At 41.1% G+C, this 14,517-nt stretch overlaps 1 pseudogene; it reads left to right on the top strand.

Moving 5' to 3' along the window:
* The first annotated feature begins 13,384 nt into the window (after positions 1-13,384).
* Positions 13,385-13,867, top strand: LOC136454662 (protein RIK-like; annotated as a pseudogene).
* Positions 13,868-14,517: the final 650 nt, after the last annotated feature.

Here is a 14,517-nt window from a genome sequence, read left to right as displayed (position 1 = left end):
GACAACATTTTGCATAAAAAGTGGAAGTAATACATATCTTGATCTGTTCAGTTATTCCAGCAACAAGTTATACCTATTAAAATTAAGCATGTCTAGGTTGGCACTTGTACTAAAGCAATCACTTGATTTAAGATGAAGTAAACAATAGTAACCATATCCGGTGTAATATTTTCACGTTCATCATAACCATCACCATTCCATCAAATTACTACAATGAAGAAGCTCCGTTAAGTTTCTAACTATCTAGGAGAGACGGCGATTCAAATCGATTGCAACCAGTTGGGCAAAAATCCTAACACAAATCCACACATTTCCCATCGGAGTTGCGCCGGGTCACCTTTGGTACAACTTAGGACTCAATTTAGTAGGTTCAATTAGCATTGCACCCTCAGGGACTAACCAGCTGCTAGGATGCTCAGGCCTAGCCTACAACACCCTAGGTGTTAAGCATGCATTTAGCATTGGCATTGCATGAGCAAAAGCATCATTGATCATTCATGAGCATGAGCATCTCAAATTTTATCTCTATGATTGCTTATATCACATGTATTTGTTACTAAATACTTTACATATGCTAGGGTTTACATGTAACCAATGTATAAAATGTTTGTGGGACCCTAGGAGTACCTTAAACATGTTTAGAATGTCATATGGAACAACTTTGGTATTCATGACTTGGACCAATTTGGCCTCTAAGTCATGGTTATAGTGTAACTTACCATTTTCAAGTTGTATGTTTGACCTAAGTTGAACTATAGCATAGTGTGTTTGCATGTCAGTGTACCCTTAAGCAAGGTTGTAGTACTTGATTAGAGCAACAACTTTTATTTTTGGGTAAAGGTCTAATTCTGTGCTTAACATGGTCAAATCGTGCTAACAAAAATCAATGCAGTGCTGTTTTGAAGACTTAAAAAATTTTCTAAGTCCAAACTGTGTTAACAGTTTCAAATACCTAGTTTGACACACTGTAGTTTGTAAACTAGGCCGATCTAGACTAAACTCATATAAGCAATATTGTAGATCTCGTGTGGCTCTACAATTCTTGTTAATGAAGTTTTTGTAATTAAGGAACGGTTTAGGATTATTGGTTGTTTGAAATCACGCCGTCAGTCACCTGCATCTGCTCGTTTCAGGGTTTTAGCTCACCGTGGGTGGCCGACCGGGGCAGGACAGACACGTCGCGTGGTGGTCGTATGTTGACGTCGGCCCGACCGGTCAGGCCAGCACTGAGAGTTAAGCCACGCGTCTTTGCTACTCGCTCCAGTTCACTATCACGCCCCGCTCTTCTCTCGCCCACGCCTGAGCATTGCACAGCACAGTGCCGCCGCACCATCGCCATCGCTCTACCATGCTTGCTCATTGTCATCACCACACCATTCCCAGATAGATCACGCCTATAGCTTTGCCTTTGTCACCTCTTCCACCCCGACCCGTTTGCCCCTCCTGCCGAGCCAGGGTAAGGGCGTATTTTGCTTCGCCACCACCGTGCCATCACCAGAGCGCCACCATGGCCATGCCTATCCACCGCACCTCCTATCCTCCTCTTCGTTGGTCTATAGTCATCTTGTGGTCCTTATGCTTAGGAAGGAGTTTGGCTTGACGCTACAGCGTGGTCATGCGGGAACACAACGTCGCTCCCTCCACGGCTGCCATTGCCGCCATGGCACCTGAGTTCGCTGTCGCTGAGTTGAGCCATCGCCTTTCGTCTCTTTCATGTGCATTAGGGTGAGTAATCCTAGACCTAGCATCTAGCATGATGGAGACCCACCTCTTGCCACCAACTTGCCAGAACACCGTGAGCACCGTCATGCTCCGTGCACCGCCGCGCGAGCATGCACACGGTCAGAGCTCGCTGTTACATCACCAGAACCCTAGCCACCAAGGTTAGCTCTGATAGGTTACCATGTAGCTGTAGAGCACCTCACCAGAGCATATGGTGGCCAAAGGATGCTAGTGTACCACTGTGCGACCACCGTCGTCTGCCATTGCCGCCGACGAGCTACTTCCAGTGAGCTTCTAGGCTAGCCGAGCACACCTATCGACATGGCTTGATGAGATGAGCACGTAGGTGTTGTCGTCATCACTGGTGATCTCGCCGCTGGTGAAATATCACTGGTCGGAGCACCTGCTCTGCTCTAGAGTCACTGACATTTGGGTCCCACTGACTAGCGGGCCCCATCTATTAGTCTGCGTTTTAGTTGATTTTTTGAATTGTTTTCACAGATTTGAATGTTTGTTTCAAAAATTCATATCTACAGCTAGGAGTGTCCAAATTGAGTGAACCAAATTTTTTTGGATTCCTCATGAAGTGTAGTATTTGATAAAAAATATGAAATGCACTATTTCTAGTATTCTTTAGGGAGAATAAAATAGAGCTAGATAAATGCTTTTTGAATGTTTTCAATCTTGTAAAATGCAAAACTTGAGCTAGGAAAGTGATAAAATTGTGATTCCAATTTTGCTGATCTTGTGTTGAAATGTTCTAGCTAGGAAAAGTATGAAACTTGTAGTAAACTTGATTGGAGTAGGGTCTTTCTATTTATCTATTAATAAATGGTGTTTTCTAAGGAAATTCATTTGGATAAAAATAAGTAACATATTGCCATGCAAAGTTTTGTACAATATTATCATACTAGGATGAAGCTAGGAAAAATATGAAATCTATTGCTTGGCACTTTTCTATAGGGTTAACTATTTTTACTAAAATAAACCTTGCTAACTTGTCATTTTTGTAGAGGATGTTATATATGTTCAAATGGTATGAAATTTGTACAGTAGCGCCTATTGGGAGCAGTTGGAAGGTACTGTAATTTTATGAGAATTTATTGTGCATTTTTGGTATATGTTTGTTATTTCACCTAATTATCTAATTAAATTAATAAAGATATTTAAATAAATAAAATGGGCTTGACTATTATGTTTTCTAGAGTGTATTTGATATTCCTGAACTGTTGGTACTAATGGTGTTGTTTAATTTGAGATTTTATATGCTGTGAAAATATTATTGCTCTATAATTCAATTTAGATGTATTTTTGGATATATTCTGTTGTTGGATATTTTGCATAGTCAAAATGAAGTTTTCTATAAAAATGGTTAATAACAAAGTTGTTGGGAACTTCTTCATCTATCTTGTGTCAAAATTTTAGGGCAATAAGCCAAATGGTTTGGGAGTTATAACTATTTGGAAGTTGGTCTCCCGAAATACTTGTTCTCTGGAATTTCTAGATAGAGCTAGAAAGATTTCCTGTTTTCATTAAGATAGAGTTTGAATTAGCTTTTGGTGATTAAATAAGAGTTGTTGACAATTTTATAAGCTTTCCAGCAAGTCTAAGATTACAGTATTTGGATAGGCACAACTACAGTTATGATTTATACTTGTAACTACTATGTGTAGCTCTAAAATTGTCTTGTGAAGGTTATTGGAAGTGGATAGAGAAGAGTTATGTACCTACTCAGTAAATAAGAAACTAACGCTGTTATCATTTAAGTAACTTAACATCATTATCACAGCAGCATGTACATTCCCATGTCACATGATCCATGATCCTTCTTATGCATTCCTGGAACTTATGCATATGAATACAATAGGTGCAGCTGACAAGATCACATTAGTGGAACTCGAAGCCGATCCACAAGAGGAGAACCAAGAGGTGTAGCACTAAGAGATTCTAGGAGGAGGGCTTGAAGCTGATCATCTCCCCGAGTGCCCAGATCACCACCCTACCACCATCATGAAAGGCAAGCCCCGTAGCATTATAAGTCTCTCTATTTTATTAATGTCACCTAAGTTACTCGTATTGCTGCATTATGTGATAGGAGTTGTTTGGGAACCCTTGCTGCATATTACCTTTCCTTGTCTAGAAATATCTACCCTGAATCCTATCTAAGTCTAGGAATGCTCCTTATGCTTAGCTATGCTTAGACCGGTAGAAGTCGGGTGATTTTTTGTCACCTGCGAGCCATAGGCGATAACTTGATCAAGGTTGGCTATATTGTGCTATCGTGGAACAAAACTTGGTGTTGTTGATTAGTTGGAGATTGAGCAGAGTCTTATGTTGGTGGTAATCATAGTGATTCCATCTGTGTCATTTAAGGACCGGTCGTTGGAGGTCATCTTGTCATGTTGAACGCATGCCTCTCAAATAGTTGGCTGGATAAGTCATTCCGACTATGAAGCCGAGTAGCTCAATTCAGGCCAAGGACACCTGTAGTTAAAGTGCACACCCTAGAGGTAGTAAGGATGTGCGGAGAGCCAATGGCATGAGTCCAAGGGTGGGTTTGAGACCCAAGCTTCTTGGCAGATTAGTAGTATCTTTGAGGGTGCGACGCTGGTCTTACCCGAGATTTGGACTTGAGTTGTGCCAAAAGTGACCTAATGCGACCCCAAAAGGGGAAGTATAGGTGTGTGTTAGGAATAATTCTCCAGCTGGGTAGGAATCAATTCGAATCGCCGTCTCTCCTGGATAGTGAGAACTTGATAGGTGTACGCTTCATCATAGTAATTGATGGAAGTGTTGGTTATGAGATTATGAAAGGGCTCAACATGATATGGTTATTATTGTATGGACTTAATGGTACCAACATGTTTGGCATAGGATTGTTGCTAATCTAGTATGAGATAGGATTAATAACAGGTGATTCATAGTTTAAGAGATATTGCACAACTAATGCTTTTTATGCAAATAATGTCTACCAGCTCTACTTATAAAGCCTTGCATACTCCTTGGTGTCTTAGTATTTTAGTTGTTGACGGATAAGTCTAGCTGAGTACCTTCTCGTACTCAGGGTTTTATTCCCATTGTTGCAGATAATGTTATGTACCACGGCTACTACAAGCACTACTTTGTTGTTATAGTGGATGAGGAATAGGACCATGGGCATTGTCATTTTGTATATCATCTCACCCTTGTGCTTTTGTTGGAGATGACTATGAAAACTGTCTATGTATCTAAACTACTATTGATGTCACTTTGAACTATGTTGCTTCTGCTATGTTAAACTTGGTTTGTAATAACTATGTGAACTCTGATGTATGTGAGAAAACTATGAACTATTTGTGAACTATGATGTAACATGTGATTGGTTATGTTGAATCATGTACAATCTTGGTTTGTATGTTGGTTTGTTTTAGATCCCTCATGATTTCATTGGACTACTAGGTTTATATGGCCTCAAGTATGATGGTTTGATCGCTTCGATGATTGCTATTGTACTTGTGCTCTTATAAATTAGACGGGTTCTGTTATAGCTGGTATCAAAGCAAGGTTCAACATTAAACTTGTTATATATGTATTTAAAATAAAGGTTTTATTTTATAAAAATCTAAAGTGTGCTAGTGGTCATCTCCTTTATGCCCAATTAAGGACTATTAGGTGGCTATTTAAGTACTAATATGGGGGGCTTTTACTTTCGTATGGGTGCCACTCACTTGAGTGGTAATGTATGGATCAAATGCGTCTATGTCAGGTAAGAAGGTAAGTGGATGCGTGGCATAACCACAAGAAGTGAGTGTGCGGTTGGGGAGAGCTATCTGTGATACGGTTGTATATGCATGCTTGCATGTGTATATGCTGCGTTTTTAATTATGGGTAGTGTATTGATCATCGGGTAGCTTTGATATAGAAGTATATATATGGGATATATATGGAAGTATTTAGTTTATTGCTTTAATATATATCTTGCTATCCTTGATATTCAACTTAGATCCTAGATTTACCTTTTTTGTACATATAACTATTGGGTTGGGCTGAAATGAATTTTCTGTACGTACACTAACTATGAAACGTGTAGCTCGTTTAGTTATGATTATATCGAGAGAACGTATGTATGCCACCACGTATGTCATTAGGATTGTTTTTTCTAAGTTTGTGAGGATGTATGAAACGAGCATACATCATGATACATCATTCCTTCATATCATTGCATTGTTCCTCCCCCTTGCAAGATCTTATTGTTAAGTAACTCTTTTCTATATTTGCGTTGTCTCACTAAATTGTAACATTTTGCTTTAGATGGCAGCCCTAGGAGCCCCTGTTGCTAGTGACACCTTTTTGGCATTGTTTGGGACTCCCACCTTACTATGGAGGGTACTGCACTCTGTCTGGTATGCTGAACCGCCTTGCTATTTTTGGAGCGAAGTTGTAACTGAGGGATAATGGTGGTACAACATGCGGGTCACAGTCGTCGCCTGTGTAGACAACCCTCAGTGGCAAGGATGGAGTATTGAGTTAGATGGAGAGACCCCTTGGGAGGGTCCACAAGTGGCGGCTTTTGAGGTTCTCAACGAAATCTATCAGGAATTCAATGATGAGCTTGTCAATGGGCCTGTTGGATCTTTCCCTCGAGTGGATGCATCATAGACCTCTTGGACCTAGTTAGGTAGTAATGCTTTGGTAAGAGACTAGGATGAAAGAGCAGGAAGTAGTAATGCTTTAATGAGTGCCATGTATGCAGTTATGAAGATTTTTACTCTTGCCAAGATAGCTACATCAGCTATATGCAAGAGCTCCAAAGAGCATAGGCTGCACATCGTAGGATGCGAGGATGCCTATGTAGCCACCGAAGGGTAGTTAGAGCAACTTAGAATGAGATAGGTAATTATGTGATAGCCTTAGATGCTTGTCGGAGGCAGTTTGTCCATGCTGTTGCTAAAAGAGATGCAACTAGGGCTAAGTTATAGGACATCCATGCTGAGAGGGATGAGGTCATTCACCTTGTTGAAACTAGGGAGACAGCTAGGATCATGACTGTGTTTTAGGCTGCTAGGCAGGCAACGGAGTCTGATCGTAGAGAGCAGGAACTCATATGCTAGATTGAGGAGCTTTAGCTACATGTTCATCATCTCAACAATATGGTGAACACAATTCTTCCTCTAGCTCCAGCGGTGGAAGAAGATCCCAATGTGTTGATTGTTGAGGACGATGGCATGGAGGTGGACACCAAGGAGGAGCCTGAAGAGGTTGAGCCTTATGAGGACGACCACGGTGATGGTGTGTTCGACATCAACAGTGACCACCCCAATGAGTAGCTTAGCTATAATATCTAACTAGATGCATTAGCTCTTTACCTTCGATCCTTATGTAATGAACTCATAATTTAGGTTTTGATTCAATGATGTACCCTTTTCGATTGTCATTGGAACCGTGCATGTACTACATGTGGTGATGGTACTTTTTAATGAATTTCTAGTTGTTTTTGCCAAGAAAATTTTGGCATGTATGAAATGTGTTGTGAGTATGACAAGTGGTTCTTTTGGTGATGTTATGTTGTGGAAATGAATTATTGTGTCTCTGTGTTATTGTATGAATTTAAGATTCTTTACAGTAATTGTAGTATGGCATGATTATACAATTCTTTTACAATCTCTTAACATCAACCAATAATCAATTATTGTTGCAACTTTGTAGATGACTCACACTCACAGAGGGGCTAGTACTAGTTGTGATGGTGATGATGATCCCCCACCACCACTGCACCCCACACCAACGAAAACGATGGCACAACTCCTAGAGACCCAACGGTCTATGGGGGAAGTGCTACGCAGGCTTGCATAGAACACTGTTCATGGATGAGGACGAGACCAATACTAGGGGCCCAAATCGAATTAGTTCAGTGATTTCAAGGACTTTTTGGACACAAAACCTCCTATCTTTAAGGAGGTAGAGGAGCCATTGCAAGCCGATGAATGGCTCAATACCATTGAGCAGAAGTTTCATCTCTTAAGAGTTATAGAGCATATGAAGGCTGAGTATGCCTCACATTAGTTGCATGGTCCAGTAGGCATTTGGTGGACTCATTACTTGTCTACCCTCCCTACTAATGCTTAGGTTACTTGGAATGAATTCAAGGCTGCTTTCTAGGGGCATCATATTACCCTAGGTCTTATGAGCATGAAACATACAAAGTTTATGAGGCTTACCCAGGGTACCAAAAGTCTCACTGAGTACTTGCATGCCTTCAACAACCTCTCTAGGTATGCACCTGAGTTTGTGAATATCGATGCTAAGAAGATTGCAAGCTTCAAGAGAGGACTAGGTCCAAAGTTGATGAAGACTCTAAGAAATAACAAGAGTGTGACCTACAATGAATTCATTAGTGATGCGCTCACACAAGAGAATCATAATAATATTTATGCTGCATCTAAGAGCCTCAAGAGGGCCTTTGAAGTCGGTGCATCTTAGTAGAGAGCTCCAGTGGTGGCAAGAACCCAATACTGCTCACCTGCTCCAAAATACCAGCCACTTCAGAAGAAGGCCCAGCCAAGCCAAGCAAATAAAGGGTATCATCGGGCATACTCCATTGCTCTACCACCTAAGGGTAGTGCAGGACAAGGCAACTCAAAGGCACCACCTAACAATCAACCATGTTTTAATTGCAACAAGACTGGTCATTGGGTGAGGGAGTGCCCTTTCCCCAAGAAGAACAATCAGAGGCTAGCAACTGCAAAGGCACGCCTAGGGTATGTGCATTACACCACCATGGAAGAGATTCCCTCTGGCGAGGTTGTCATAGCTAGTATGTTTTTTGTGAATCATCATCCTATAGTCATTCTATTTGATTCTGGAGCTTCGCATTCATTCATGAGTCCAACATTTGCATCCAAGCATGATCAGAAAATATTGTAGTAGACAAAGGTGGTTATTATATAAGTGCAGCCAGGAGTAACATTTCTACCAATCAGATAGTTAAAGATGTACTTATCCAAATAAGTGGACGAGAGTATACTGCAAACTTAGTGATATTACCGAGATTGGGTATAGATGTGATCTTGGGTATGAATTGGATGAAGAACCATGGTGTTCTTATCGATATATCGAATAGAACCATTATGTTGAGAGACCCTAAGAATAATGATGCTTTTCTCGTACCCCTTCCTAGGGAGTTTGATCTCCAAAATGTGGCCAATGCTGTCCAGCCTATGGCCCTTGCTGATATTCCTATAGTATGTGAGTTTCTAGATGTCCTTCCTAATGAATTGTTGTGGTTACCACTGGACAAGGAGATAGAGTTCAAGATAGAATTGTTATCGGGTACCGCACCCATTTCCCAAAAGACCATATAGAATGCCACTTAATGAGTTAGCAGAATTGAAGATCTAGTTGCAAGAACTCTTAGAGAAGGGTCTCATTCGCCCTAGTTCATCACCATAGGGTTGTCTAGCCATATTTGTGAAAAAGAAGTCAAGTCTTTGCGGATGTGTGTGGACTATGGACCACTCAATGCTATTACTATCAAGAACAAATATCCTTTACCTTGCATTGATATCTTATTTGATCAATGGGTTATTTGGATTGGTACCATTACAATTCTCAGAACTTTGAGATGTACCATTAAAATTCGTCTATTTTGAGATCTACCATTATAATTCATCATTTCACTGAGTTTCACCATTCTCTACTCTTCCAGCTGCTTGGGCCCACTGGCAGTCATATGTGCACTGTTCTCTTTTCTATATGGATGATTTTGCCCCCATCTGAAGATGAAAGAGCCCTATGCTACGCCTGTGGCTCCATCTCTTAGTCCCTTCTCCTCCTCGCGCTCACTCTATCTCTCACTTGTCCTCCCAATGTGGTGACGGTGGGACCCAAACCCTAACCCTAGTCGCTGGCGTCCTAGAGCCCACGCCCATGCCCAAGTCAGCTGCCACCGCCGACATCCTAGAGCCCACACCTACGCCCAAGCTATCCTCCTAGATCCTAGACAATTGGAGCCTCTCTAGCGACCTCATGATGGTGTTCCATTGAGCGCAATGGCTGACCCCATGGACATGGAGCACGGTGAGGAGAGGTATGGATCTCGAACCTTCAATCTCTTGAGTCTGAGTAGCGATGCGAGTAGGTCAAGGAATTGTGTTGACCCTAGTGTATTTATTTGTGAATTGTTTGTTTGCTGCTAGGGTTCGGTTGTTCTCCTTAGAGATTAAAGTTGAAGGTTTCGGTACTATAGATAGTAATGGTAGGAAAGCTTACACGAAGGGTAGTGTGATTAAATGGGATGTGGAGGTAGGATCGTTCACTTTTGAGTTGCTAATGCAAAGCTTGACCAATTAGTTCAAATGGTTCCCTACCCAGAGTCCTTGTGTGTGGTTCTTTGACAAAAGGATGTGTGAAGACGTCAGACTAGTTAATGACTTCTAGCTGAATGATGTGTTTGAAATGTATAAGGATCAAATGCATTGCCAACTTGTTGTTGGAGTTTTTGAAAGAAAAGTTGCAGATGTTGATGAGTTTGCTACCCTAGAGCCTCTTTGTGTGATTCCTCCTGTTGAGCATGAGAATCCTAGTCCAGATCCCAATAGGCATGAGAATCCTATTATAGATCCTGCTGAGTAGCCTAATCCTCCTATTAGCCCTGCTACCAAGCCTACTGCTGAGTTAGATGAAGGACTAGAGTATCCTTTAGAGCTTGAACTAGAGCCTGATAGGGAGCTAGACATGTTTGATAATGAGGAGTATGTGGGTGTTGATGATGAGGGAATGTACATGCCAGTACCTACCTCCTCATCAGTACACTAATAATGCATAGGCTGCTAACAGTTCTCACCCACAACCATGTGCTAATGCTGATGCAAATGATTGTGGTGCTACTAAAGGAGGTGTTCCTCTTGAGGCAGAGATTGATGATGTAGATCCATAGGAGGTCCATGTGATTCATGATCCAGAAAACCCCAAGATTGTGAAAGGAGGGCTCTTTCCTGATATTGTTGCATTCAGGAAGGCAATTATGCATTATGCAGTGAAGACAGGTTTTGAGTTTGCTACTGTGCAAACTGGCCCTACTAGATTTATTGCCAAGTGTAAAGCAGAGGGATGTCCTTGGTGTATACATGCTTCTAGAAATTCTTATGGCAAGACAATAGAGGTAAATTTTTCATTACTGTTGGAGTTGTTTATTAAATTTGTTATTTATGCAACTGATGTCCTATTGTATTTGTTTGTGTAGATCAAAAGGCTACCTTTTGAACACAACTATCCTACCACAAAACTCAGAGAAGGGAAGATGGCCACCCAAGGTTGGTGTGCAGATAGGTTGGCAGACTGGCTAAAGAAGAATCCAAGCAAAGGTGCAACTAAGCATAGGGACAAATTGGAAAGCTCAAATTGAGAAAGTATCCCCTGGTGCAAACTAAAGGTGCAACTATGGCATTAAGTTGAAATACTCCAAGGCATGGTCAGGTATGAAGGTAGCTTTAGAGCAGATCCATGGTAAATATGAGAAGAGTTTTTAGTTGATTTTCAATTGGAAAGCTCAAATTGAGAAAGTATCCCCTAGTACCTTAGTAGATATAGAGCTAGAGAAGATTGGCACCAAAAACAGATTCAAGAGGATGTTTGTTGCTCTTAGACCATGTGTGGATGGATTATTATCTGGTTGTAGACCTTTTATTGGGGTAGATGCTTCCTGTTTGCATGGTAAATATAGGGGTCAGTTAGCTTCAGCTACTTGTGTGGATGGATACAATTGGTTGTACCATATTGATTATGTAATTTTCGAGTTAGAAACTGAAGATAATTGGAAATGGTTTCTGCAGCAGCTGCATAAGGTTGTAGGAGATGTTCCAAACCTGTTTATATGTATAGATGCATGTAAAGCACTAGAGACTGTAGTGGGGTCTGTCTTCCCACAAGCTAAAAACAAGGAGTGCATGAGGCATTTGTATCAGAATTTTTTGAAGAAGTATTCTGGTGAGGTGTTCACTGATCACTTGTACCTAGCAGCTAGAAGCTACACACAAAGGCTGTTTTAGTGGCACATGAAGAAAATTTTTGAGTTTGCACCTGAAGCCATTGACTACCTTGAGGAACACCACAACAGGATCTAGTATAGGTGTGCATTTTCAGAAAATAGCAAGTGTGACTACTTGACAAATAATGTTTCAGAGAGCTTCAATGCACAAGTAAAGAGGTTTAAAGGTTTGCTACTACATGAATTAGTTGACAGAATTAGAGAGCTGATCATGGAGAAGAGATACACTAGGAAGATGCTTGCTAGGTAGTGGACAGATGGAATACTCTCAAATGTGATGAAGGAGCTCAACTTGATTGGCAATAACCTCAAAGTGGTCAAGGTATCAGTTAGTGATGTTGATATTGCAGAAGTGACCATCTTGGATGAGTGGAACAATCAGAAAAGACAAACAGTTGACTTGCAGAACCATAAATGCTCCTACAGGCAGTGGCAATTGATAGGGAAGCCCTACAAACATGGTTTGGCATGGATTCTGTCCAACAGAGGGGTGAAAATTGAAGATTTTGTCCATGAGTATTACTCAGTGGCTAGGTTCAAGGCAACCTATGAGGACAGAATTGAACCTATCCTAGATAGGTCACAATGGCCTATTGTGGAACTTGGATTCAAAGTGTTTCCACCATTGCTAGGTAGAGGAGCAGGAAGACCAAAGTTTCAAAGGCATAGAGGTTGCTTGGAGAAAAGGCATCCAAAAAGAAGGTCAAATGTAGGAGATGTGGAGATTTTGGCCACTTTTCAAAAACTTGCAAAGAGATAGAGATTGGAGAAGATGGTGAGAGAGCTCCACCAAGGAACTAGGCTAACAAAAGGTATGTTTCTGTGCACTAAATCTATCTTGTTTTTCACTTCACAATATGTAATGTCACCTTTAAAATGTAGGAAACAAGCTCCAACAAATACAGTTGGTCCCTCCCAAGGTAAGAAACAGAAAGTTTAGAAGAAGCAGAAGAAGGGCACAACAAAGAAGAAGAAGACACCCATCAAGAAGAAGCTCAAGAAGGCAACAGCCAACCCACCTACTATTGTTGTTTGTAGCCTTAGGAGGCTAGTCTATGAAGATAGAGCTTGTCAACAGCTTATGATATGCTTTTGTAATATCAGCAGTTGAACCTTGTTGTATTTTATGGGGTACCCTAGTTTATGATATGCTTTTGTGTAACATTGTAGTTGGATTCCCGGAACCTTGTAGTTAGAATGCTGGAACCATGTATGGTTGTGAACCTGGTATGCTAGAACCTTGTATGGTTGTAAGATCAATAGTTGAACCTGGTATGCTGCTACTGGTATGCTATTATGTTGATTTAAGTGTTGAACCTTGATTTAAGTGTTAGAATCCTAGAACCTTGTAGTTGGGTTTAAGTGTTGAACTGGTCTTGGTGCTGAGTCCTGTGCTACTAGTTTAAGTGTTGGCATTCCTCTTTGCCACAGGTCACTTGCAGTAGCAAGGTTCAAGCAGATCATTATCTGCTGAACTGGGAAACGACTACAGTGCCTCTGTAGTGGGGCAACTAGAAACATGATCATTGTTTGAGCACCTGAACTAGGAATGCTTGAGTAGCTAGTGAGTGAGTTGTTGCATCGAGTCTTCTATTTATCTTTACCACCTTAGATCTGCATCTAACACATAGGAATTTGATGGATGAGTGTTCTTGTTTTCTTTCATCTTTCCAGAACTCACAATCAAGGTCCAAATTTGTTAAGATAGGTTTAGATAGTTTAGGTAACATTGGGAGCTCATCAATTGCACCTCCAAAGAAAGTTTAGCCTAGATCAAATGGAATGCTTCTACCAAAAGAAGCGGACATGTCATCACATCTCTCTATATCCACTAAGATGCCACCACCACCCCTGAAGAGCATGCTGCCACCGCCACCCAAAAACATGCCACTACCACTGCCACCGTCCAAGACCATGCCTCCACCACCACTACCCAAAAACATGCTACCACCACCAAATTTCCCTTCAGATGAGTTATTGTTAAGAAACAAGAACAAGACTTTTGCTTTAAAGGAGCTGATAGCACCTCTAAGGCCCTTGGATGCAAGATCAGTCTTGCCATCTCAATGACAACCAAAGGAGCCTGAGGAACAAACAAAAGCCACACCTGAACCTCCATAATGTATTGTTACACTTGTTACATCTCTACATGTAAGATCTATACCCATACATCAACAATTTGATATGAAGTCTGTAACCAGCATTGACATTTATTCATTTTTTGTTAACAGTTACATCTAAAGCTATTGAACACTAAAAAGATGAACACAAGCTTTGCTCAAACATGGTGACCACAGATCAAGTTGAGCTCACTGGAAGCTAACCACAGATTTGTAACTTAATAAGAAGGTTTGGACCTCATCAGTACACAAAAGAAACAGGGAGCCACAGCTCCAACACAACCAACCCACACTTACATTAGCTGATTAACACACATTCTAGCTGTTCACTTCCACATGCTAGCAATAACAAATGCACCAATCAGGATACCTACAAAGCTAAAAAAAACTATCGATACAACTGAACAGTCAAGCACAATATGGCATTTCTTCATGTCTAGCTCAGGCTTTAGCTCAGCAGGTTCAACCTTCAGTTTCCACAGATTAGCTACTAGACCATCCACAGTTTGCTTCAACTCTTGCAATTCTTCCTTCAACTTGGCATAACAGTCAGCTAATGTCTCCTTACCAGTCTGCCATTGCATTCCCTTACTTCCAAGGCCTCAATCTGCAACTCAGAGCAGATGAAGCCATAGGTAGTATGATCACCCA

Source organism: Miscanthus floridulus, chromosome 5 (genome assembly GCF_019320115.1).
Source record: "Miscanthus floridulus cultivar M001 chromosome 5, ASM1932011v1, whole genome shotgun sequence".
Taxonomy (NCBI): domain Eukaryota; kingdom Viridiplantae; phylum Streptophyta; class Magnoliopsida; order Poales; family Poaceae; genus Miscanthus; species Miscanthus floridulus.
Note: the sequence above shows the minus strand (reverse complement) of the source record. Positions and strands in the feature narration are given on the sequence as shown.